Source organism: Salvelinus fontinalis, chromosome 32, assembly GCF_029448725.1.
Source record: "Salvelinus fontinalis isolate EN_2023a chromosome 32, ASM2944872v1, whole genome shotgun sequence".
Taxonomy (NCBI): domain Eukaryota; kingdom Metazoa; phylum Chordata; class Actinopteri; order Salmoniformes; family Salmonidae; genus Salvelinus; species Salvelinus fontinalis.
In genome coordinates this window covers 45,180,118-45,204,444 of record NC_074696.1, presented here as the reverse complement: position 1 = coordinate 45,204,444, position 24,327 = coordinate 45,180,118, and the positions used below count along the sequence as shown (strand labels likewise).

The 24,327-nt window shown below is 45.5% G+C and overlaps 1 pseudogene; it reads right to left on the bottom strand.

The window, feature by feature from the left end:
- Positions 1-2,848: 2,848 nt before the first annotated feature.
- Positions 2,849-17,425, bottom strand: LOC129830610 (probable phospholipid-transporting ATPase IIB; annotated as a pseudogene).
- Positions 17,426-24,327: the final 6,902 nt, after the last annotated feature.

The window sequence follows — 24,327 nt, the reverse complement described above, 5'->3', positions numbered from 1 at the left end:
TTCCAAACCATCTTAATATATATTTGATGAACATAGAATAGCAGTAGCGTAAAAAGAGGGGTCGGCAGGTGGTGGGACACAATGCAGATAGCCCGGTTAGCCAATGTGCGGGAGCACTGGTTGGTCAGGGCAATTGAGGAAGTATGTACATGAATGTATAGTTAAAGTGACTATGCATATAAGACAGAGAGTAGCAGCAGCGTAAAAGAGGGGTTGGGGGAGCACACAACGCAAATAGTCCAGGTAATCATTTGATTACCTATTCAGGAGTCTTATGGCTTGGGGGTAAAAACTGTTGAGAAGCCTTTTTGTCCTAGACTTGGCCCTCCGGTACCGCTTGCCATGCGGTAGTTGAGAGAACAGTCTATGACTGGGGTGGCTGGGGTCTTTGAACATTTTTAGGGCCTTCCTCTGACACCGCCTGGTGTAGAGGTCCTGGATGGCAGATAGCTTTGCCCCAGTGATGTACTGGGCCGTACACACTACCCTCTGAAGTGCCTTGCGGTCAGAGGCCAAGCAATTGCCATACCAGGCAGTGATGCAACGGGCCAGGATGCTTTCGATGTTGCAGCTGTAGAACCTTTTGAGGATCTCAGGAACCATGCCACATCTTTTTAGTTTCCTGAGGGGGAATAGGTTTTGTCGTGCCCTCTATACGACTGTCTTGGTGTGTTTGGACCATTCTAGTTTGTTGTTGATTTGAACACCAAGGAACTTGAAGCTCTCAATCTGTTCCACTACAGCCCCGTCGATGAGAATGGGGGCATGCTCGGTGCTCCTTTTCCTGTAGTCCACAATCATCTCCTTAGTCTTGGTTACGTTGAGGGATAGGTTGTTATTCTGGCACCACCCGGCCAGGTCTCTGACCTCCTCCCTATAGGCTGTCTCGTCGTTGTCGGTGATCAGGCCTACCACTGTTGTGTCTTCTGCAAACGTAATGGTGTTGGAGTCGTGCCTGGCCATGCAGTCGTGGGTGAACAGGGAGTACAGCAGGGGACTGAGCACGCACCCCTGGGGAGCTCCAGTGTTGAGGATCAGCGTGGGAGATGTGTTGCTACCGACCCTCACCACCTGGGGGCGGCCCGTCAGGAAGTCCAGGATCCAGTTGCAGGGAGGTGTTTAGTCCCAGGGTCCTTAGCTTAGTGATGAGCTTTGAGGGTACTATGGTGTTGAACGCTGAGCTGTAGTCAATGAATAGCATTCTCACATAGGTGTTCCTTTTGTCCAGGTGGGAAAGGGCAGTGTGGAGTGCAATAGAGATTGCATCATCTGTGGATCTGTTTGGGCGGTATGCAAATTGGAATGGGTCTAGGGTTTATGGGATAATGGTGTTGATGTGAGCCATTACCAGCGTTTCAAAGCACTTCATGGCTACGGACGTGAGTGCTACGGGTCTGTAGTCATTTAGGCAGGTTGCCTTTGTTTTCTTGGGCACAGGGACTATGGAGGTCAGCTTGAAACATGTTGGTATTACAGACTCAGACAGGGAGAGGTTGAAAATGTCAGTGAAGACACCTGCCAGCTGGTATTCACATGCCCGGAGCACACGTCCTGGTAATCCGTCTGGCCCCGCAGCCTTGTGCATGTTGACCTGTTTAAATGTCTTGCTCACGTCGGCTACGGAGAGCGTGATCACACAGTCGTCCGGAACAGCTAATACTCTCATACATGCCTCAGTGTTACTTGCCTCAAAGCGAGCATAGAAGTGATTTAGCTCGTCTGGTAGGCTCTCACTGGGCAGCTCGTGGCTGTGCTTCCCTTTGTAGTCTGTAATAGTTTGCAAGACCTGCCACATCCGACGAGCGTCGGAGCCGGTGTAGTATGTTTCAATCTTAGCCCTGTACTGACGCTATGCCTGTGATGGTTCGTCGCAGGGCATAGCGGAAGTTCTTGTTAGCTTCCGAGTCCCGCACCTTGAAAGCGGCAGCTCTACCCTTTAGCTCAGTGCGAATGTTGCCTGTAATCCATGGCTTCTGGTTGGGGCATGTACGTACAGTCACTTTGGGGACGACGTCCTCGATGCACTTATTGATAAAGCCAGTGACTGATGTGGTGTATTCTTCAATGTCATCGGAAGAATCCCGGAACGTGTTCCAGTCTGTGATAGCAAAACAGTCCTGTAGTTTAGCATCTGCTTCATCTGACCACTTTTTTATTGACCGAGTCACTGATGCTCCCTGCTTTAATTTGAGCTTGTAAGCAGGAATCAGGAGGATAGAGTTGTAGTCGGATTTACCAAATGGAGGGTGAGGGAGAGCTTGGTACGCGTCTCTGTGTGTGGAGTACAGGTGATGTATATTTTTTTCCCCTCTGGTTGCACATTTAACATGTTGATAGAGATTTGGTAGAACTGACTTAAGTTTCCCTGCATTAAAGTCTCTGGCCACTAGTAGCGCTGCCTCTGGTTGAGTGGTTTCCTGTTTGCTTATACAGCTGACTGAGTGCGGTCTTAGTGCCAGCATCTGTTTGTGGTGGTAAAATAAACAGCCACGAAAAGTATAGCTGAGAACTCTCTAGGCAAGTAGTGTGGCCTACAATTTATCACAATATACTCTACTTCAGGCGAGCAAAATCTAGAGACTTCCTTAGATTTCGTGCGCCAGCTATTGTTTACAAATATGCACAGACCGCCTCCCCTCGTCTTACCGGAGTGTGCTGTTCTATCCTGCCGGTGCAGCGTATATCCCGCTAGCTGAATATCCATGTCGTCATTCAGCCACGATTCCGTGAAACATAAAATATTACAGTTTGATGTCCCGTTGGTAGGATATTCATGATCGTACCTCACCTAATTTATTGTCCAATGATTGCACGTTGGCGAGTAATATTGACGGTAACGGCAGCTTTCCTACTTGCCTTCTGCGGGTCCTGGCGAGGCATCCGGCTCTTCGTCCTCTGTACCTGCGTCGCTTCCTCTTGCGAAAAAACTGGGATGTCTGCCCTGCCAGGTGTTTGGAGAATGTCATGGGAGTCTTGCTTGTTGTTGAAAAAAATCTTTGTCTAATCCGAGGTGAGTGATCGCTGTCCTGATATCCAGAAGCTCTTTCCTGCCGTAAGATATTGTTGCAGAAACATTATGTACAAAAAAAACACATAATAGCACAATTGGTTGGGCGCCCGTAAAACTGCTGCCATTTCTTCCGCCGCCATTTTAGGTTGTTGCCCACAAAGTCAAGGCATTGGAGTGGCCATCACAAAGCCCTGATCTCAATCCTATAGAAATGGTGTGGGAAGAACTGAAAAAGCGTGTGCGAGCAAGGAGGCCTACAAACCTGACTCAGTTACACCAGCTTTGTCAGGAATAATATGCCAAAATTCACCCAATGTATTGTGGGAAGCTTGTGGAACTTGGGTAACGTTTGACCCAAGTTAAACAATTTAAAGGCAATGCTACCAAATACGGGTACCGGGCTACCTTCAGGCGAGTCTTGTGATGCTTGTGGGCATCCTAGAGCAAAACAACCGGCATGTTCGTGAGAGACTCACCTTTACATAAAGGAGTCATACCACCCTGCATCCCACTGCTGGCTTGTCTAAGCAGGGTCGGTCCCTGGATGGGTGACCAGATGCTGCTGGAAGTGGTTTTGGAGGGACAGTATTTATTTACATTTTATTGAACCTTTATTTAACTAGGCAAGTCAGTTAAGAACAAATTCTTATTTACAATGACGGCCTACCCCGGCCAAACCCTGACGACGCTGGGCCAATTGTGCGCCGCCCTATGGAAGGCACTCTTTCTTCTGGTCTAAAACAATATCCCAATGCCCCAGGGCAGTGTTTGGGAACATTTCCCTGTGTAGGGTGTCGTCTTTCGGATGGGACGTTAAACGGGTGTCCCGACTCTCTGTAGTCACTAAAGGTGCCATGGCACTTATTGGACGAGTGAGGGTGTTATTCCTGTGTCTTGGCTAAATTCCCAATCTGGTCCTCATTCCATCATGGCCACCTAATCATCTCCCCTGTAACTATTCCCCAGGTTGTTGCTGTAAATGAGAATGTTCAGACAACTTACCTGGTAAAATAAAAAATACAAAAATATATTAGTCCGTAGCTCATACAGTTCGGACGCAACAGACAGAAGTTGGCAGAGCGGCAGTACGACTTCATACGAGTCCCGTGACGCTTGTGGGGGTCGTAGAGCAAAACCACCGACATGAGTCTCGCCTTTCCATAGTGGGGTCATGATAGTTTATAGGCCAAACCGTTCGGAGGCTACAGACATGTTTCGTGAGAAGACCAAGACCAACAGAAATCAATGGGGAATAAAGCCACCGCGGGGCTAAATTCAGAGGACACAAAATCCACAGACGGCGGTTTATTTTTTTATATGAAACGCCAATGAGCTGAAACTGACACGCTGATTGCTTATTGACATGGTACCCATATAGCACCACTGCTTGGACAGTCTACGGGATATTACAGTCAATGGAACATCATTAACACTATTGTTAGGAATATGACATACTGGAAGCGTCCCAAATGGCACCTTGTTCCCTATATAGTGAACTGATTTATATTAAACCACAGCCTTGGTCAGAAATAGTACATTAAATTTAAAAAAAAGGGCACAATTTGGGAGGCAGACACTGTAATGCAATTCATGTAGGTCACTAATTAAATCGAAAACAGCCTCTGGTCATAAATGACTCAATACTGCCAATACAATTATGAACATACAGTAACTGTACACCCAGTCATGGGTGTGCCTGTTGATCTTGTGTTGAATGAATGTCCTGGTTAACAATTGAGGTAATCAGCCTGCATGTTTTAGATTAATTTTTTCATATAATACAGCCTGGATGGAAGCCTTACCTCCTCCTCCAGCCACTCATTGTACTGCACGATACTCGTCATGGCAACATCAGTGCCCTTAATAAAAATGTGATGTCACCTGTGGTCTCCTCCTAGAGCAAAGTATGAAAAAAATTATAGATGTTTAACCATATAAAAAACATTTTTAGTGCTAACAACAGACCTGAATTCAAATACTACTTTAAATCCTTCAAATGAGTTGAATGTTTGTGTTAACTTGCCTAGATGGGGTTTGCACTTTTCTGACTTATTGGTTCCATTGCAACAGGATAGCTCAATCAAGCACAGCTTAAGTATTTTTTTAATATTTCAAATAGTATTTAAACCCAGGTCTGACTAACACATGGTCATCAAAACTAAGTCCCTACCCTGACGATGATGACCATCCTCTTGCTCTCGGAGGTGAAGGTCTGCAGGATGTAGTAGGTTAGGATCTGTCCTGCTGGGGTCTTCAGCAGCAGGGAGTTCAGGTCCCTAGTCAACAGTCAGGCCTACGCTCTCAGTCCACCGCACCGGTGCCACCTAAAGAGGAGCAACGCACACACAGTAAGCTCAGGAACACACCCGCACTACTACACAGACCCAAGCCCTCTGCTCCTCTCATTGGGGGCTGGCTATGGGTCCACATAGAGGATTCGCAGGTCAAGGTTAGGGGCTCTGTGTATGCTCACAGGGTCAACTTCCTGATCGCCCTGAATCAAATCAAAACACATGAAAGTAACTGGTTCATTGTTAAGTATCATTCACAGCTGAGAGGGAATACAATGAGACACAGAAAGAGGTTGTTAGTCCTTCTGTCACTATGAGGCTAACTATAACTCAGTGGCCAATTATTACACAATAGAAGGAGCAGAATGGTGAATAATCCTGAAGTCATAGGCTATGCTTTAGATTACGACATATGGTGAAGGGACCAACACCAATATAATATACCTACTGTAATATATCTAAAATAATATACCTACCAATAACATATATAGACAGTTTCCAAGGGCGAAACTCATGTCAGGAAGTACACTAATGCAATTTGTCAAATGTGTTATGCAGGATCATTACGATGCTAGATAAGCAGAAAAATATGCACATTTTGATGATTTGTTTGTCCAATAATCTATATAAAATGACCCTAAGTATCACTTGTGGTCAAAAAGCATGGTCAATAATTGAAACAGAAAGGCATGCGCTAAAACTGGCCTCTACTTAAAGCTGCAATATGTAATGTTTTGAGTGACCCGTTATGAATCGGTCATTCTCAATGAAAGCTAGTTTAAGAAGTGGTAGATCTGTTCTATGTGTGCCATTTCTATGCTTCCCGATCTTGTTTTTTTTTTCCCTTTCAGTTTTGTACACAAGCTTCAAAACAGCTGAAAATACAATATTTTTGGTTATTGAAACAATATTGCACAGCAGTTTAGATGGTATATTGATTCTCTGCACTATACATTGCTTGTTTTGTGTCACATGAACTGAAATTAGGCAAACTATTATAATTTTTGCAACTAGGAAATGGCGGAGCGATTTCTGCATATATCTGAACTAACAAGTTTATCATAATGAAATGGGGATCTTTGTGGCTGTGTGTGTGCTACCGTGCGTGTCCCTTCCCCCCAATAATAATAGGGCATACACTCAACCGCAGCTTCAAAAGGGTGTTTAGTACACTATTGTCATCACTTTACTGGATATAACCCAAAATCCTGAATCATCATCCACTGTCGTAATATTGATAGTTCGTTGCCTTACAAATACTATGTATACAATGGTCTAAGTGCCTTATCTCTGGAGTCTGGACACAGTTCATACACAAACAGAGGAGTGTATTTCTATTTGTCTTTTCCCTCCCACCAAGTGAGTGTTCAGCTACACGACTCAATTCTCCACGTCCTTATTTTTTATTTGCTCACTCAAAAGGTTGATATTACTGTACACTCCTGACCTACAAATAGGAACGGATTGCTTTGAGGACCGTGCTAGGCTGGCTATATTTACTTCATACACATCTGTGAATCATAATCGATTTGGCGCACGTGTGGCAAGAACGTGTGTACGTGCACACGCACACAGTCAGGATCATTAGAGTCAGGATCATACATCCCTGTGCTCAAGTTAGGTACACATCTCTCATCCCAAGGCCGATCTACCCCCCCACCCGTTTGTAAACACCTTTGTTACAGTGTAGACTTTGGGTCCCCAAAGGTTGACAAGCAGCCACCTTCTGACACTTTCCATTTACCGTGGTTTGGTCCCAATCTACTGGGAGGTATGTCAAGTGTTTACTATCTGTCAGAAATGGGGGAGAGATTAGTGGCGTTGGAAGAGTATCCAACCGTCCAAAACTCTGAGCCACATGTTTCTTAATCACACTCTGCAAGAGATTGTCACGTTCCTGACCTATTTATGTTAGTTTTTGTGTGTTAGTTGGTCAGGACGTGAGGTTGGGTGGGCATTCTATGTTATCTGTTTCTATGTTGGTTCTGGTTTGCCTGGTATGGCTCTTGATTAGAGGCAGGTGGTTTGCGTTTGCCTCTAATTAAGAGTCATATTTAGGTAGGGCATTCTCACTGTTTGTTTGTGGGTGATTGTCTCCTGTGTCCGTATGTTATGTTCGTACCACATGGGACTGTAGCGTTTGTTTGTTTCGTTTTCGTTTCGATGTCGTCTGTTACCTGTACGTAAGTTTATGTTTAGTTATGTAAGTTTATGTTCAGGTCTCGTCAACGTCGTTTTGTTATTTTGTAGTTTTGCAAGTGTTTGTTTCGTTTCGTGTTGCCATCTTCATCGTTGTTAAATAAAGATGGCTTATTTCCCTGAAGCTGCGTTTTGGTCTGAGGATCCTTCTCTCCTCACCTCATCTGAGGATGAGGAGAGCGTCACCCGTTACAGAATCACCCACCAAGCTAAGACCAAGCGGCAAGGGAAAAATAAACGGAGAAAAGGACAGGAGAAAAACAAGGATTTCTGGACATGGGAACAGATAATGAATGGAGAAGGTCCCTGGGCTAAGGCAGGAGAAAATCGCCGTTCTCAGGAAGAGAGGGAGGCAGCTAAAGCCCAGGAACGGTGGTTTGAGGAGGCAGCAAGGAGACGTGGCTGGAAGCCCGAAAAGCCATGGGAACAGGTGGAGGCACTGAGGAGAGCAGAGGCTACCGGGGAGAGGAACCGGAGCTATGAGGGAACGCGTCTGGCACGGAAGCCGAAAAAGCCCGTAAGTAATTCCCAAAAATTTCTTGGGGGGGGGCTAGGAGATAGTGGGCCAAGGGCAGGTAGGAGACCTGCGCCCACTTCCCAGGCTTACCGTGGAGAGCGGGAGTACGGGCAGGCGCCGTGTTACGCAGTAGAGCGCACGGTGTCTCCTGTACGAGTGCATAGCCCAGTGCGGGTTATTCCACCTCCCCGCACTGGTAGGGCTAGATTGAGTATTGAGCCAGGTGTCATGAGGCCGGCTCAACGCGTCTGGTCTCCAGTGCGTCTCCTCGGGCCGGCATACATGGCACCTGCCTTACGCATGGTTTCCCCGGTTCGCCTACATAGCCCGGTGCGGGTTATTCCACCTCCCCGCACTGGTCGGGCAACCGGGAGTATTCAACCAGGTAAGGTTGGGCAAGCTCAATGCTCAAGAGTGCCAGTACGCCTCCACGGTCCGGTATTTCCGGCACCACCTCCCCGCCCCAGCCTAGTACCTACAGTGTCTACACTACGCACTAGGCTACCAGTGCGTATCCTGAGCCCTGTTCCTCCTCCACGCACTCTCCCTGTAGTGCGTGTATCTAGCCCGGTGCCTCCAGTTCCGGCCCCACGCACTAAGCTACCAGTGCGTCTCCAGAGCCCTGTACACACTGTATATTCTCCCCCTACTAATCCTGATGTGCTTGTCCTCAGCCCGGCGTCACCAGTGCCGGTACCACGCATCAGGGATAGAGTAGGCTTTGAGAATACAGTGTGCCCTGTCCCTGCTCCCCGCACTAGTAGGAAGGTGCTTGTCATTAGCACGGTGCCTCCAGTTCTGGCACCACGCACCAGGTCTACAGTGCGCCATATCCGGCCAGAGCCATCCGTCTCCCCAGCGCCATCTGAGCCATCCGTCTCCCCAGCGCCATCTGAGCCATCCGTCTCCCCAGCGCCATCTGAGCCATCCGTCTCCCCAGCGCCATCTGAGCCATCCGTCTCCCCAGCGCCGTCTGAGCCATCCGTCTGCCAGGAGCCTGCAAAGCCGCCCGTCTGCCATGAGCCTGCAAAGCCGCCCGTCTGCCATGAGCCTACAGAGCCGTCAGCCAGACAGGAGCCGCTAGAGCCATCAGCCAGACAGGAGCCGCTAGAGCCGCCAACCAGACAGGATCTGCCAGAGCCGCCAACCAGACAGGATCTGCCAGAGCCGCCAACCAGACAGGATCTGCCAGAGCCGCCAACCAGACAGGATCTGCCAGAGCCGCCAACCAGACAGGATCTGCCAGAGCCGCCAACCAGACAGGATCTGCCAGAGCCGCCAGCGAGCCATGAGCAGTCAGAGCCGTCAGAGCGCCATGAGCAGCCAGAGCCGTCAGAGCGCCATGAGCAGCCAGAGCCGTCAGAGCGCCATGAGCAGCCAGAGCCGTCAGAGCGCCATGAGCAGCCAGAGCCGTCAGAGCGCCATGAGCGTCGAGAGCCGTCAGCCTGCCATGAGCGTCGAGAGCCGTCAGCCTGCCATGAGCGTCGAGAGCCGTCAGTCTGCCATGAGCGTCGAGAGCCGTCAGCCTGCCATGAGCGTCGAGAGCCGTCAGCCTGCCATGAGCGTCGAGAGCCGTCAGCCAGCCATGAGCATCGAGATTCGTCAGTCAGCCATGAGCTGTCCTTCAGCCTGAAAAGGCTGGATACCCAGAACTGCCCATCAGTCCAGAGCTGTCTCTCTGTCCGGAGCTGCCTTTCAGTCCGGAGTTGCCCCTCTATCCTAATCTCCCTCTCTATCTTCATCTATCTCTATATTCTTATCTATCCCTCTTTCTTGATTTATCTCTCTGTCCCGGTGTTGTCCCTATTAGATATGTTGTTAAGGGAATTTTGTGGGGGTCAAAAGAGGGTGGACATTCTTGGAGGGAGGAAGTTAGGATGGATTATGGTGGGGTGGGAACCGCGCCCCGAGCCTGAACCACCACCGTGGTTAGATGCCCACCCAGACCCTCCCCTAGACTTTGCGCTGGTGCGTCCGGAGTTCGCACCTTGTGGGGGGGGTACTGTCACGTTCCTGACCTATTTATGTTAGTTTTTGTGTGTTAGTTGGTCAGGACGTGAGGTTGGGTGGGCATTCTATGTTATCTGTTTCTATGTTGGTTTTGGTTTGCCTGGTATGGCTCTTGATTAGAGGCAGGTGGTTTGCGTTTGCCTCTAATTAAGAGTCATATTTAGGTAGGGCATTCTCACTGTTTGTTTGTGGGTGATTGTCTCCTGTGTCCGTATGTTATGTTCGTACCACATGGGACTGTAGCGTTTGTTTGTTTCGTTTTCGTTTCGATGTCGTCTGTTACCTGTACGTAAGTTTATGTTTAGTTATGTAAGTTTATGTTCAGGTCTCGTCAACGTCGTTTTGTTATTTTGTAGTTTTGCAAGTGTTTGTTTCGTTTCGTGTTGCCATCTTCATCGTTGTTAAATAAAGATGGCTTATTTCCCTGAAGCTGCGTTTTGGTCTGAGGATCCTTCTCTCCTCACCTCATCTGAGGATGAGGAGAGCGTCACCCGTTACAGAGATGTGATGCTATCATCACAGAAAATTTCCCTTCTGGCGATGTGGCCTCCTGTATACAGGGATCGGTTGCTATTCTTTCAGGTGTTATGCCTTCTGTGACAAACTCATTACTGAAAGTTGACAATAGTGTCTGGAATGACAACGCTATTTCTTCTACTTTCACCATTATCTGTATATGTGTAACGTACAATTAAATCCCCATATTGTGAACAGTTAGCTGCTCTCCTATGAGCCATCTCCTGCAACAATATTCAGTCTCTGGGAATGGAATGATACCCCTAATGCATTTTCTACATTTACAAACATATTAACACCTTCTGAAATCAAATATTCAATATACATCATTCCCTCCTCTGGAACAATGAACACCCTCATGTTCCACGAAACCTAAAAATATATTGACTTGAAAAGAAAAGAGAAACAAAGTACATGTTTAATAACTCAGCAACACTCATTGTTGCGATCTAACAGAAAAACTCTGAATACAGGGTAAAATAAAGAAAATGTTCATATTAGTCCCAAGCTATCCTCCAGTCATAACTCTTCTCATTACAGCTCCCCTTTGTCCCTGTTTTCCTGCCATGAGTGGTCTGGTAAAGAAAAATCAGTATCTCAAAGCATTTGGTTTAAATAGTTAGCAGGGCGTATTCCACCCCCACCCCCCCTTCCATCACCCGTCACTTATCATTCTAGCGTGTTTTCTTCAGATATCGTTTACAGTTTATTTTCCCAACGGCTCATGTAACTTTTGCCTGTCACATTTCATGGCCCTTGAGAATGTCCCGATTTGAATATCCAATTAGATACTTCCGTTTCCCCCAAGTACGCGACTCTCTCACCTGAACTTGTTCTCTCTCTCTCTCCACGCTCACTCAGCACTCCGGCCCTGTTTTATGGCTTGGACTCAGATAGGAGTGATAAAAGTCATTGTCTATCATAGCACGCCTTTGTCGCTTTTTCTTCAGTCGGTTAGAGAGGGTTTTGAAGTTGATACACACGGTCTATGGTCAAATTATTTCTACCATGCATTGAAACACGATCTGACGTCACCTTCCATGATAACCTAAAAAAAAACACAGATCAGAACAACAGTTAAGTTCATTACATTTCTGTTTCAGGAAACTAGACAAACATTGACTATATGTCGAATTATGACATTAACCTTTTCTTATACCATCTCTATGTCACGCCCTGGCCTTAGTATTCTTTGTTTTCTTTATTATTTTAGTTAGGTCAGGGTGTGACATGGGTATTTATGTGGGTTTTGTAGTGTCCAGGGTGATTGTAGGTTTAGGGGGTTTATTTAGAGTAGTTTCGTTTATGTTTAGTATAGTTGTCTAGCAGTGTCTATGTTGTGTGTAGTTGTCTAGGAAAGTCTATGGTTGCCTGAATGGGTTCCCAATTAGAGACAGCTGGTTTCTGTTGTCTCTGATTGGGAGCCATATTTAGGGTAGCCATAGGCTTTAGTTTGTTGTGGGGAATTGTCTATGTCTGAACGTTTGTAGCCTGTGTGTGTGTGCACTACGTTTATTAGCTTCACGGTCGTTTATTGTTTTGGTAGTTTGAAAGTGTTTTGTTTCGTTTTGCCTTCTTCAATAATAAAAGAAGATGGCTTATTTTCCACATGCTGCGTCTTGGTCCGTCTCTCCTCCACACGATCGTGACAGTATTCCCCACCAACATTGGATCAAGCAGCATGAACGGAACCAACAACAGCGGCAAAGTAACCAGGACTCATGGACATGGGAGGAAATATTGGATGGAAAGGGACCATGGGCTCAACCAGGAGAATATCGCCGCCCTAAAGCTGAGCTGGAGGCAGCGAAGGCAGAGAGGCGGAGATATGAGGAGGCAGCAAGGAGACGTGGCTGGAAGCCTGAAAAGCCCGTGAGTACTACCCAAAAATTTCTTGGGGGGGCTAAGAGGTAGTGGGCCAAGGGCAGGTAGGAGACCTGCGCCCACTTCCCAGGCTAACCGTGGAGAGCGGGAGTACGGGCAGACGCCGTGTTACGCAGTAGAGCGCACGGTGTCTCCTGTACGGGTGCATAGCCCAGTGCGGGTTATTCCACCTCCCCGCACTGGTAGGGCTAGATTGGGCATTGAGCCAAATGTCATGAAGCCGGCCCTACATATCTGGCCACCAGTACGTCTCCTTGGGCCGGCTTACATGGCACCAGCCTTACGCATGGTGTCCCCGGTTCGCCTACATAGACCGGTGCGGGTTATTCCACCTCCCCGCACTGGTCGGGCGACGGGGAGCATTCAACCAGGTAAGGTTGGGCAGGCTCGGTGCTCAAGAGAGCCAGTACGCCTGCACGGTCCGGTATTTCCGGCGCCACCTCCTCGCCCCAGCCTAGTACTACCAGTGCCTACACCACGCACCAGGCTTCCAGTGCGTTTTCAGAGCCCTGTTCCTCCTCCACGCACTCTCCCTATGGTGCGTGTCTCCAGCCCAGTGCCTCCAGTTCCGGCACCACGCACTAAGCCACCTGTGCGTCTCCTGAGTCCTGTACACACTGTTATTTCTCCCCGCACTCGTCCTGAGGTGCGTGCCCTCAGTCCGGTACCACGCACCAGGCATATAGTGCGCCTTGAGAACTCAGTGTGCCCTGTTGTTGTTCCCCGCACTAGCCTGAAGGTGCGTGTCCTTAGCCCGGTACCTCCAGTTCCGGCACCACGCATCAGGCCTACAGTGCGTCTCAGCCGGCCAGAGTCTGCCATCTGCCCAACGGCGCCTGAACTGTCCGTCTGCCAAGCGCCGCATGAACTGCCCGTCTGCCATGAGCCTACAGAGCCTTCCGCCAGACAGGAGCAGCCAAAGCCTTCCGCCAGACAGGATCAGTCTGAGCCATCCGTCTCCGCAGCGCCATCTGAGCCATCCGTCTCCGCAGCGCCATCTGAGCCATCCGTCTCCTCAGCGCCATCTGAGCCATCCGTCTCCCCAGCGCCATCTGAGCCATCCGTCTCCCCAGCGCCGTCTGAGCCATCCGTCTGTCCCGAGCCATTAGAGCCGCCCGTCTGTCCCGAGCCGTCAGAGCCGTTAGTCAGTCAGGAGCCGCTAGAGCCATTTGTCAGTCAGGATCTGCCAGAGCCGCCAACCAGACAGGATCTGCCAGAGCCGCCAACCAGACAGGATCTGCCAGGGCCGCCAACCAGACAGGATCTGCCAGGGCCGCCAACCAGACAGGATCTGCCAGAGCCGCCAACCAGCCAGGATCTGCCAGAGCCGTCAGCCAGCCATGAGCGTCCTGAGCCGTCAGCCAGCCATGAGCGTCCTGAGCCGTCAGCCAGCCATGAGCGTCCAGAGCCGTCAGCCAGCCATGAGCGTCCAGAGCCGTCAGCCAGCCATGAGCGTCCAGAGCCGTCAGCCAGTCATGAGCTGTCCCTCAGCCCAGAGCGGCTATTTATTCAGAACTGCCCCTCAGTCCAGAGCTGTCTCTCTGTCCGGAGCTGCCTTTCAGTCCGGAGTTGCCCCTCTATCCTGAGCTACCTCTCTATCCTGAGCTATTCCTCTATCCCGGTGCTGCCCCTTGTGTCGATGTTACCCAAAAGATTAAGTGGGGGTAATATGAGGGTGGTCATTTGTAGGGGGAGATATAAGCTGGGATTGACTATGGTGGGGTGGGGACCTCGCCCTGAGCCTGAGCCACCACCGTGGTCAGATGCCCACCCAGACCCTCCCCTAGACTTTGTGCTGGTGCGCCCGGAGTTCGCACCTTAAGGGGGGGGCTATGTCACGCCCTGGCCTTAGTATTCTTTGTTTTCTTTATTATTTTAGTTAGGTCAGGGTGTGACATGGGTATTTATGTGGGTTTTGTAGTGTCCAGGGTGATTGTAGGTTTAGGGGGTTTATTTAGAGTAGTTGGGTTTATGTTTAGTATAGTTGTCTAGCAGTATCTATGTGTGTAGTTGTCTAGGAAAGTCTATGGTTGCCTGAATGGGTTCCCAATTAGAGACAGCTGGTTTCTGTTGTCTCTGATTGGGAGCCATATTTAGGGTAGCCATAGGCTTTAGTTTGTTGTGGGGAATTGTCTATGTCTGAACGTTTGTAGCCTGTGTGTGTGCACTACGTTTATTAGCTTCACGGTCGTTTATTGTTTTGGTAGTTTGTAAGTGTTTTGTTTCGTTTTGCCTTCTTCAATAATAAAAGAAGATGGCTTATTTTCCACATGCTGCGTCTTGGTCTGTCTCTCCTCCACACGATCGTGACACTCTAAGACAAATATCAAAAAAACATAACATAATGTTACTGTTAAAAAAAACAATTTTCTAAATGAGTCCATCCCTTATTCTATTGATGACCTCTAGGATGGTTACCAAATCATGAAGATAGCAATACATATTTCACAGTCCATTTGAAGTTACTGTTATCTGTTATTAACATATTTCCCATTCTAAATGCAGCCTGAACACAGTACCACTGTATAAGTACCCCAACGACCAGTACCTCAGGGAACTGGTAATTTACCCCTTTCAAACACGTGATAAAAAAAAGAAAGAAAGTGAAATCAAAAATAAACTATTTAGAATTACAACTCTTTATAACTCCCTACAGAAATAATAATAATCTCCTAAAGTAATGGTACAATTTGGATAGAGAATGGTGTTTCTCATGAATTTTATGCTGAAACCCCCCTTCTATTTAATTCCTAATGAAGTTGATCATTCTTCATTAGGGATTTTTAATATTCAGGGCTATCGTCACGATTAAAATGTTCCCTCGCCCTTTTTCCCCTGTCCTTCGGAAACCATTTAAATACCTCTTCAAAACATTTCATCCTCCTGCATACCCATTTTAACTGAATTGAAAAGACTCCTTCCAATAAATCCCACTACACGGCGATAGTATCTCTCCACCGAGTCTAACGATTCACTGGTCTCCTTTTCCCCATGATTCTCCATAACATCATACCATATATAAAAAATGAAAGTTCATTTTAGGTTTGGTACCACAATGCTACTTCCTCGCTAATTCCTCGTGACCCCTCTACCCTTTCGTCCATTCTAGAATCCCATTCCAGAATAAGACGACATCAAATGTAAATTTATTTAAAAATAGTTGATATGCATCCTACTTAAGACACTCCTCTTCCTTACAGTTTATGGCTCCACAGGAAAGAAGGTAACCAGATAACAGCCTTGATTACTCCCTTAAAGGGAACTGACCTCACCCCTCACCTCCTGACCCACAGATATCCATCCGTCTTCCCTATATCAACACATCGCTCTCCTCTCCTCCATCAAACACATTCCAAAGCCCTCTGGCTTTTTTACAAACTCTTTCTATTCAAGGCTTTGTCTTCATCATTTATTTAATATCTCAATGTTGAAAGTTTAGCCGATCCCAACAACGACAATGGCAGACGTAAACTACCCAATCAATCATTTGAATACCATTCCCAACGTTCTAGTGATCATGTACATCAAAATGAAATGAACAGCAGCTAAGCATTTCATGATGAAAATGGATCTGTAATAGGTCAATTCTTCCCACTATGTCATTACCAATCAAAACTAGGATTTTAAAAGCACTTGTTGATTTAGGGTGGTCAACATTCAAGATAACGTGTAGCAGTAAATTGTAATTATCACATTAAAACTACGCATGCATGTAAAACATTCATACATGCTGACTGACTCCATAGATAAACGTCCATCTTTGCAGTTTTATTTGGTCACCTATTGAAAAGGGTCAATCAGGGACTTATTTGCGCAAGTGATAATCCTCAACGAGCCAAACAAATTCTTCCTTCGCCTGGTACTCCCATTGTGGTCCACTTTTGCTATCCGATATAAAAGACAGTGGGGAGGACAAATAGTGAATGAGAGAGAGAGTGAGAGAGACATGTGAGGGAGAGATGGAGCAGAAACGAGAGAGGGAGACAGATAGGGGTGGTGGGGGGACTGAACAACCACATACCCCTCTTATCGTCTCTCAGAGAAATGTAATATTGATCAATCCAAGCAGTGCCAGACAATAGAGGGAGATAGCTCCAAGTGTAAAGGGAAATAAATATACACATCAAGGTGGGACAGGATGGACGAGCAGGCAGGCAATTCCAGAGCAAACAAAAAGGGAAACCGAGATTGACATCTTTTGTTACCTTTTTATCTTAATTTTGACTTCTAGTCTGGGCTGGGCTCGAGCCTAGTGCAAGCCAAGGTAAGTTCCACAAAGGCTTCACAAAATCATTGTGCCATGGGTGAAAAACACTCCAATGGCCCTGAACACTGTACTATATGAGGGGTATTAGCGGTCCTTTGATATGTATTGAATATTTATGACAACGTTATATGACGAAGACTCCTCCTCATCCAGCAGCCTCTCCTTGTTCCCTGTGTGTATTCGATATTCATCTAGGACTTTCTTGGAATTCTCTAATGACAGCGGCCGTATTCCCATCAGAACGGGCAGTAAATAATGGGGTACGCAACACCTGACAGTCATAAATGGTCCTACTTTAGGATTACACAGACAGGCAGAGGAAGGTAATGCCACGGGACTGCCGTTGGGGTTGTTATCAGTCCAGATTCTTCCTACAATTAAAGCTATAAACTCCAAAGGACACAAACGCCACTGATTAAAATAGCTTAACCTCAGACAACTTTATGATCTCTGAGTTAATGGCCATTCCATGAGGCCCAGGTTATGACAAACTACAAAGGTAATTTAGTGTCGAAGGCGGAAACATCAGAGAGAAGCCAGGGTCGTAATTCAGTAGTCACAAAACTGAATAAAACAGACTGAAACAGGGAGGGACTACCTGAACTTGCAAAGCCTTTCGCTACAGTGTGCCTTATGAATACATCTCTGTGGAGTTCAGAGCTGACCTTGTCATCACTGAAGTCCTGGTCGGCCTCGGCGGCAGTGGACTCAATCTCTGGCGCAGGACTCATAGACGTGTGTGACGTTGTGGCACAGCGCGACGGCCTTCACTGCCCCGTGGATATGGCTGCTGCCGCTCTTGCGGACCTTGGGGGCGGGGGCTGCGGCTCACTTCCTGGACGGGGTGGAGCTGGTGCTACTGTTGCTGCCGTTGGACTGCTGGGTCTGGGTGCTCTGTGTGGAGAAAAGTAAACCGCCTTTATGATTCTGCATACAGGGAGTGGACTATGATGAAACGAAAAACAGATATTCCCTGTAGGGAATGCCACATAGCACTGGACCACATTCAGTTGCCAAACATTCTCGAACATTGTAGATGGAAATGCCATGACTAGAGTTGACATGAGTCCTTGTTCTACGTCGGACGAGCGAAATATGCTATGTTGAACAAACATGCCCATCTGAACGTTCCAAAATGTTGTGTCCTGCTGACTATGTTTGAAATAAGACCATTGATACAGTGGACAGGTATTGCAGCGACTTTCATAGGCTGCAATCACCCTGCCAACTCTCACTAGCCTGAGAAAATCCTGACAATGGCATAACTGAGGTGTTACAGTACAACACCAGCACTCCGTCTCCCTCCCCCACTAAGCAGTGAAGTAGCTACCAGGTGATTAAACCCTCACTCGGCTCATTGCACAATTCACTTGACACGGTTGTAAACTAAATGACAGAGCGGCAGGGAACCGCTGTATCATCATCTTTACTGTGTCATATCTGGTTTGGGGGCTTTTGCATCTTCTCCGCCCTGACAACGCCCATTGATTCAGCTCAGTGGCGTCGCACGGACAGTCCACTGTGCCAGCTAGGTTTGACAGGGTTGATGTGCTCCACTGGAGCGGGTGATATCGCCTTATTAACCATTGTTGGCGCTGAAGAGAGAGAGACTCCTATAAAAATTCTAAATGACAACCCTTCAGCAAGCCTACAACAGAGCGCTCACTTCACTATGAAAAATGGGAGTGGTAGCCAGGCAAGTTATGAGAGCTCCTCCTATTGCCAGCTGCCCTTAACTTCATGCTTCATCTCACCCTCCTTTCAGACGACCCTTCACTGCTACGTTATCTCAATGTCTCCGTTTTAATCCCTTACACCGAGGTGGGTAAATGCTTGGTCTCCTTTGAGGTTTAAACCTCTATATATATTCTTATATGTCTACCTTGAATTCTGCATTTAATAGATTACTTCCCCTGAGTTGGCAGATCTGTACACACGTGCGCTCTATACTGTACATTCAACGTAACAATGGCATCACCATAGCTCTGCACGTGATATTGAAATGTATGTATTCCTATGAATTACATCATGTTTACAGATGCCTACAATTTCACACATTGATATCCATCTATATGCCCTTTGTTCCTCTCAAACCATGTCATACAGGGACCTATAATGAGGTTATGATAGATTTTAATGTAGCGTTTACAATCGATCTCTGTCACGCTCCGTCATCTCTGTAATAAAAGGAGCATGAAACACACCAGCACTACAAATCATTGGGGCTGAAGCGTTAGCTGCTGTTGAGTAGTGTGCTAAAAATATTCATCTTTCATTAGCCGGGCTAAAACAGAGTACAGGCAGATGGTTCCATCCTCAGCACAGCTGTTAGGGGGCCTGCCTGAATGTGAACAATACAATTCTTTCACGACTTCAGCTACAGATCAACCTCAACCACCTAGAGGAAATGCTGGCTTTGAAAGTATGTCGGTGTAACGCTTAAGTACTGAGCATGAATGAACAATGAAAAAGGCCAAGAGGAGAAGTAGCGGAGAGAGAGGTTTAACTCAATGACTCTTTATGAGAAGTCGTGAGCCATGATCTCTCCTGATCTTGGAAAGTTAATGAAGCAAAGAGATCAATAGCTAATCTTTCTCCTGCTAATTCATATAATTGACAAGTGATGTTTGCACATGTTTACTGAGGCTACTCAAATTCAGTGAACCATTTAGGACAATACTAAGAATGTGACCCTAGTCGAGTATGATCACCTGTGCATATGACTGCACTATATGGCTCTGGATCTCGTCCATGGTGTCCGTCCCATAGGACACTGTCCCCAGGTGCAGCCGCTTGAAGATCATCTCGTTCTGTGTTAGAGTTCCATCAATTCACAATGCAGAATGAAGTGAGATTTGTATTAGAGGCAAACAACCGGTTAATGAGTGAGAGCCTCTATACCAGCACATAAATCACATACTTGTGCTCATTGTGTCACACCCTGACCTTAGAGATCCTTTTTATGTCTCTATTTTGGTTTGGTCAGGGCGTGAGTTGGGGTGGGTATTCTATGTTCTATGTTTTGGCCGGGTAGGGTTCTCAATCAGGGACAGCTGTCTATCGTTGTCTCTGATTGAGAACCATACTTAGGCTGCCCTTTTTCCCCACCTGTGTTGGTGGGAAGTTGACTTTGTTTAGGGCACTTAGCCTTTAGCTTCACGGTTTGTTTTTGTAGTGTTTATTGTTTTGTTCGGCGTCATTTTTATTAATAAAAGAAAATGTACGCTCACCACGCTGCACCTTGGTCCTCTTCATTTCACGGCCGTGACACATTGAGTCATTTTTTTAGGTGGTCATGCATGCATTATGGCTCAGTGTTAACCCTATGATCTCTTTCCGCATCGGTGGCAGAGTTTATGGGGGGGGGGGGGGGGCTCACCTCACTTAGCTAAAACAGACAAAGGGAACAGTATTCTGAATTGTGGCACTTAATGCTTATTAACTATTCTCAGATCTTTCTAAATGAAATAATATCCTTCCAAATAGAAATAATGTTTCTTATGGCCATCTTAATCTTAAAATGTCTGCCATCGTGCTAACAGAGGTCAGGATAAGGTTTGGTAATTGGAAACGACACTCATTTGTTCTAAAAGAGTCAGAGAAAAAACAAATGTAAAACAAATAAAATAGAAATGAACTAACAATCTCAAGTGAATTCTGCATTGTTCAGGGATACAAACTGGTGAGGGCCCCCCAAAAAATAATTTGCACAGAAATGCGCGAAAAATCCGTGTGAAGTGTTAGAACATTAGATTATTTTCAGAGAATAACAAGTACATAATACACATTTGAAAATAGTTTTCTGGGGTGGGGGGGGGGGGGGTGGGGGGGGGGGTTGGGCTCTGAGGTCTGAGTTTAAGGTTCATCATGACATGTAATGTCAGACAAAAATACATCAGTCTATAATGCACCTGCATCTGACAAGTTGTTCTATAGAGGTGCATAAAGAAAAGTAAAACACAAATCCTGTCTCACATCTCAAATACATTGCTAGGCGCTGACATTTTTACAAGGAGTACATAAGCACAATTAAAGTATTTGAGGAAGTGTTTTTTATTTTATTTAAGTAGGTAAGTCAGTTAAGAACAAATTCTTATTTACAATGACGGCCTAGGAGCAGTGGGTTAACCTCTTGAAGCTAGGGGGCAGAATTTTTATGTTTGGAAAAAATAACGTTCCCAATGTAAGCTGCCTATTTCTCAGACCCAGATGCTAGAATATGCATATAATTGACAGATTAGGATAGAAAACACTAAAGTTTAAAAAAATGTCACAATATTGTCTGTGAGTATAACAGAACTGATTTTGCAGGCGAAAACCTGAGGAAATCCAACCCGGAAGTGTCTTATTTTGAAAAATCCCTGTTCCATTGCCTGCCTTTCCTCCATTTAAAGGGATATCAACCAGATTCCATGGCTTCCCCAGGGTGTGAACAGTCTTTAGACATAGTTTCAAGCTTTTATTCTGAAAAATGAGCGAGATTTATCAAAACGCATCAGTGGATAGATGGATGTCCTTCCATTAGTTCATGCGCGTGAAAGTTGTAGCTCAACATTTTCTTTATCTCTGTTATTGAATAGTTTACCGTTCGGTTGAAATATTATTGATTATTTTCGTTAAAAACTACCTGAGGATTGATTATAAAAATCGTTTGACATGTTTCTACGAACTTTACAGATACTATTTGGAATTTTCGTCTGCCCTTCATGACTGCTCGAGCATGTTGATTTCTGAACATAACGCACCAACCAAATGGAGGTTTTTGGATATAAAAATAATATTTATCGAACAAAAGGAACATTTATTGTGTAACTGGGAGTCTCGTGAGTGCAAACATCCGAAGATCATCAAAGGAAAGCGATTAATTTTATTGCTTTTCTGGCTTTCGTGACCAGTCTACATTGCTGCTAGCTGTTCGTAATGTTTTGTATAGTGATCGATAAACTCACAAACGCTTGGATTGCTTTCACTGTAAAGCATATTTTCAAAATCTGACACGATAGGTGGATTAACAACAAGCTAAGCTGTATTTTGGTATATTTCACTTGTGATTTCATCAAAATAAATATTTTTATTTAATCAAAAGAAATCAGCCAAGACCTCCCCCAAAAAATTGTAGACCTCCGCAAGTCTGGTTCATCCTTGGGAGCAATTTCCAAATGCCTGATGGTACCACGTTCATCTGTACAAATAATAATACGCAAGTATAAACACCATGGGACCACGCAGCCGTCATACCGCTCAGGAAGGAGACGCGTTCTGTGTCCTAGAGATGAACATTCTTTGGTGCGAAATGTGCAAATCAATCCCAGAACAACAGCAAAGGACCTTGTGAATATGATGGAGGAAACAAGTACAAAAATATCTATATTCACAGTAAAACGAGTCCTATATCAACATAAGCTGAAAGGCCGCTCAGCAAGGCAGAAGCCACTGCTCCAAATCCGCCATAAAAAAGCCAGACTACGGTTTGCAACTGCACATGGGGACAAAGATCGTACTTTTTGGAGAAATGTCCTCTGGTCTGATGAAACAAAAATAGAGCTGTTTGGCCATAATGAACATTGTTATGTTTGGAGGAAAAAGGGGGAGGCTTGCTAGCCGAAGAACACCATCCCAACCGTGAAGCACGGGGGTGGCAGCATCATGTTGTGGGGGTGCTTTGCTGCAGGAGGGACTGGTGCACTTCACAAAATAGATTACATCATGAGGGAGGAAAATGATGTGGATATATTGAAGCAAGACATCAGTCAGGAAGTTAAAGCTTGGTCGCAAATGGGTCTTCCAAATGGACAATGTATTGTATAAGGACAACAAAGTCAAGGTATTGGAGTGGCCATCAAAACCCTGACCTCAATCCTATATAAAAAATTGTGTGCAGAACTGAAAAAGCGTGTGCGAGCAAGGAGGCTTACAAACCTGACTCAGTTACACCAGCTCTGTCAGGAGGAATGGGCCAAAATTCATACAACTTATTGTGGGAAGCCTGTGGGAGGCTACTCGAAACGTTTGACCCAAGTTAAACAATTTAAAGGCAATGCTACCAAATACTAATTGAGTGTATGTAAACTTCTGACCCACTGGGAATGTGATTAAAGAAATAAAAGCGGAAATAAAGATTTCTCCCTGCTATTATTTGGACATTTCACATTCTTAAAATAAAGTGGGGATCCTAACTGACCTAAAACAGGGATTTTTACTAGGATTAAAATGTCAGGAATTGTCAAACGGAGTTTAACCTTTACTTAACACCCATCCCGGATCCGGGAGCATCCTCATCAGTAAAAGCTGACTAGCATAGCCTAGCATAGCGCCACAAGTAAATAATAGCATATAAATATCATGAAATCACAAGTCCAATACAGCAAATGAAAGATAAACATCTTGTGAATCAGGCCATCATTTCCGATTTTTTAAATGTTTTACAGCGAAAACACAATATGTATTTCTATTAGCTAACCACAATAGCCAAAGACTCAACCGCATATTTTCACCATGTTTCTACCGCATAGGTAGCTATCACAAAACCGACCAAATAGAGATATAATTAGTCACTAACCAAGAAACAACTTCATCAGATGACAGTCTTATAACATGTTATACAATAAATTTATGTTTTGTTCGAAAATGTGCATATTTGAGGTATAAATCATAGTTTTACATTGCAGCTACCATCAAAAATATCACCAAAGCAGCCAGAATAATTACAGAGAGCAACGTGAAATACCTAAATACTCATCATAAAACATTTATGAAAAATACATGGTGTACAGCAAATGAAAGATAAACATCTTGTGAATCCAGCCAATATTTCCGATTTTTTAAGTGTTTTATAGCGAAAACACAATATCCAAACACACAACCGCATTTATTCACCGCATAGATAGCATTCGCAAAAACCAGCAAAAGATATCAAATTAATCACTAACCTTGAACAACTTCATCAGATGACAGTCTTATAACATCAGGTTATACAATACACTTATGTTTTGTTCGAAAATGTGCATATTTAGAGCTGCAAACCGTGGTTATACATTGTGAAAATGTAGCAACATTTCCCCAGAATGTCAGGAGCTATTTTGGACACTCACCTAATCTGACCAAAGAACTCATCATAAACTTTACTAAAAAATACATGTTGTACAGCAAATGAAAGATACACTGGTTCTTAATGCAACCGCCGTGTTAGATTTTTAAAAATAACTTTACCATAACAAACAGCTTGCGTTATTGCGAGACAGCGCCCGCCAAAACGGCGGAGAATAGAAATAACATTTTCCACAGAAATACGAAATAACATTCTAAATTGTTCTTACTTTTGCTGAACTTCCATCAGAATCGTGTACAAGGAGTCCTTGGTCCAGAATAGATCGTTGTTTGGTTTTAGAATGTCCTTTTCTCCTGTCGAATTAGCAACCTTAGCTAGCCATGTGGCGCGAACATGCCCATCTTCTCTTGACGCAAAGAACGGAAAATTCCAAAAGTCCCAATAAACGTTGAATAAACTGATAAAACTCGATTGAAAAAAACTACTTTATGATGTTATTATCACATGTATCAAATAAAATCAGAGCCGGAGATATCCGCCGTGTATACCGAACGCTTTTCAGAAGCCAATGTCGACGTACTTCGC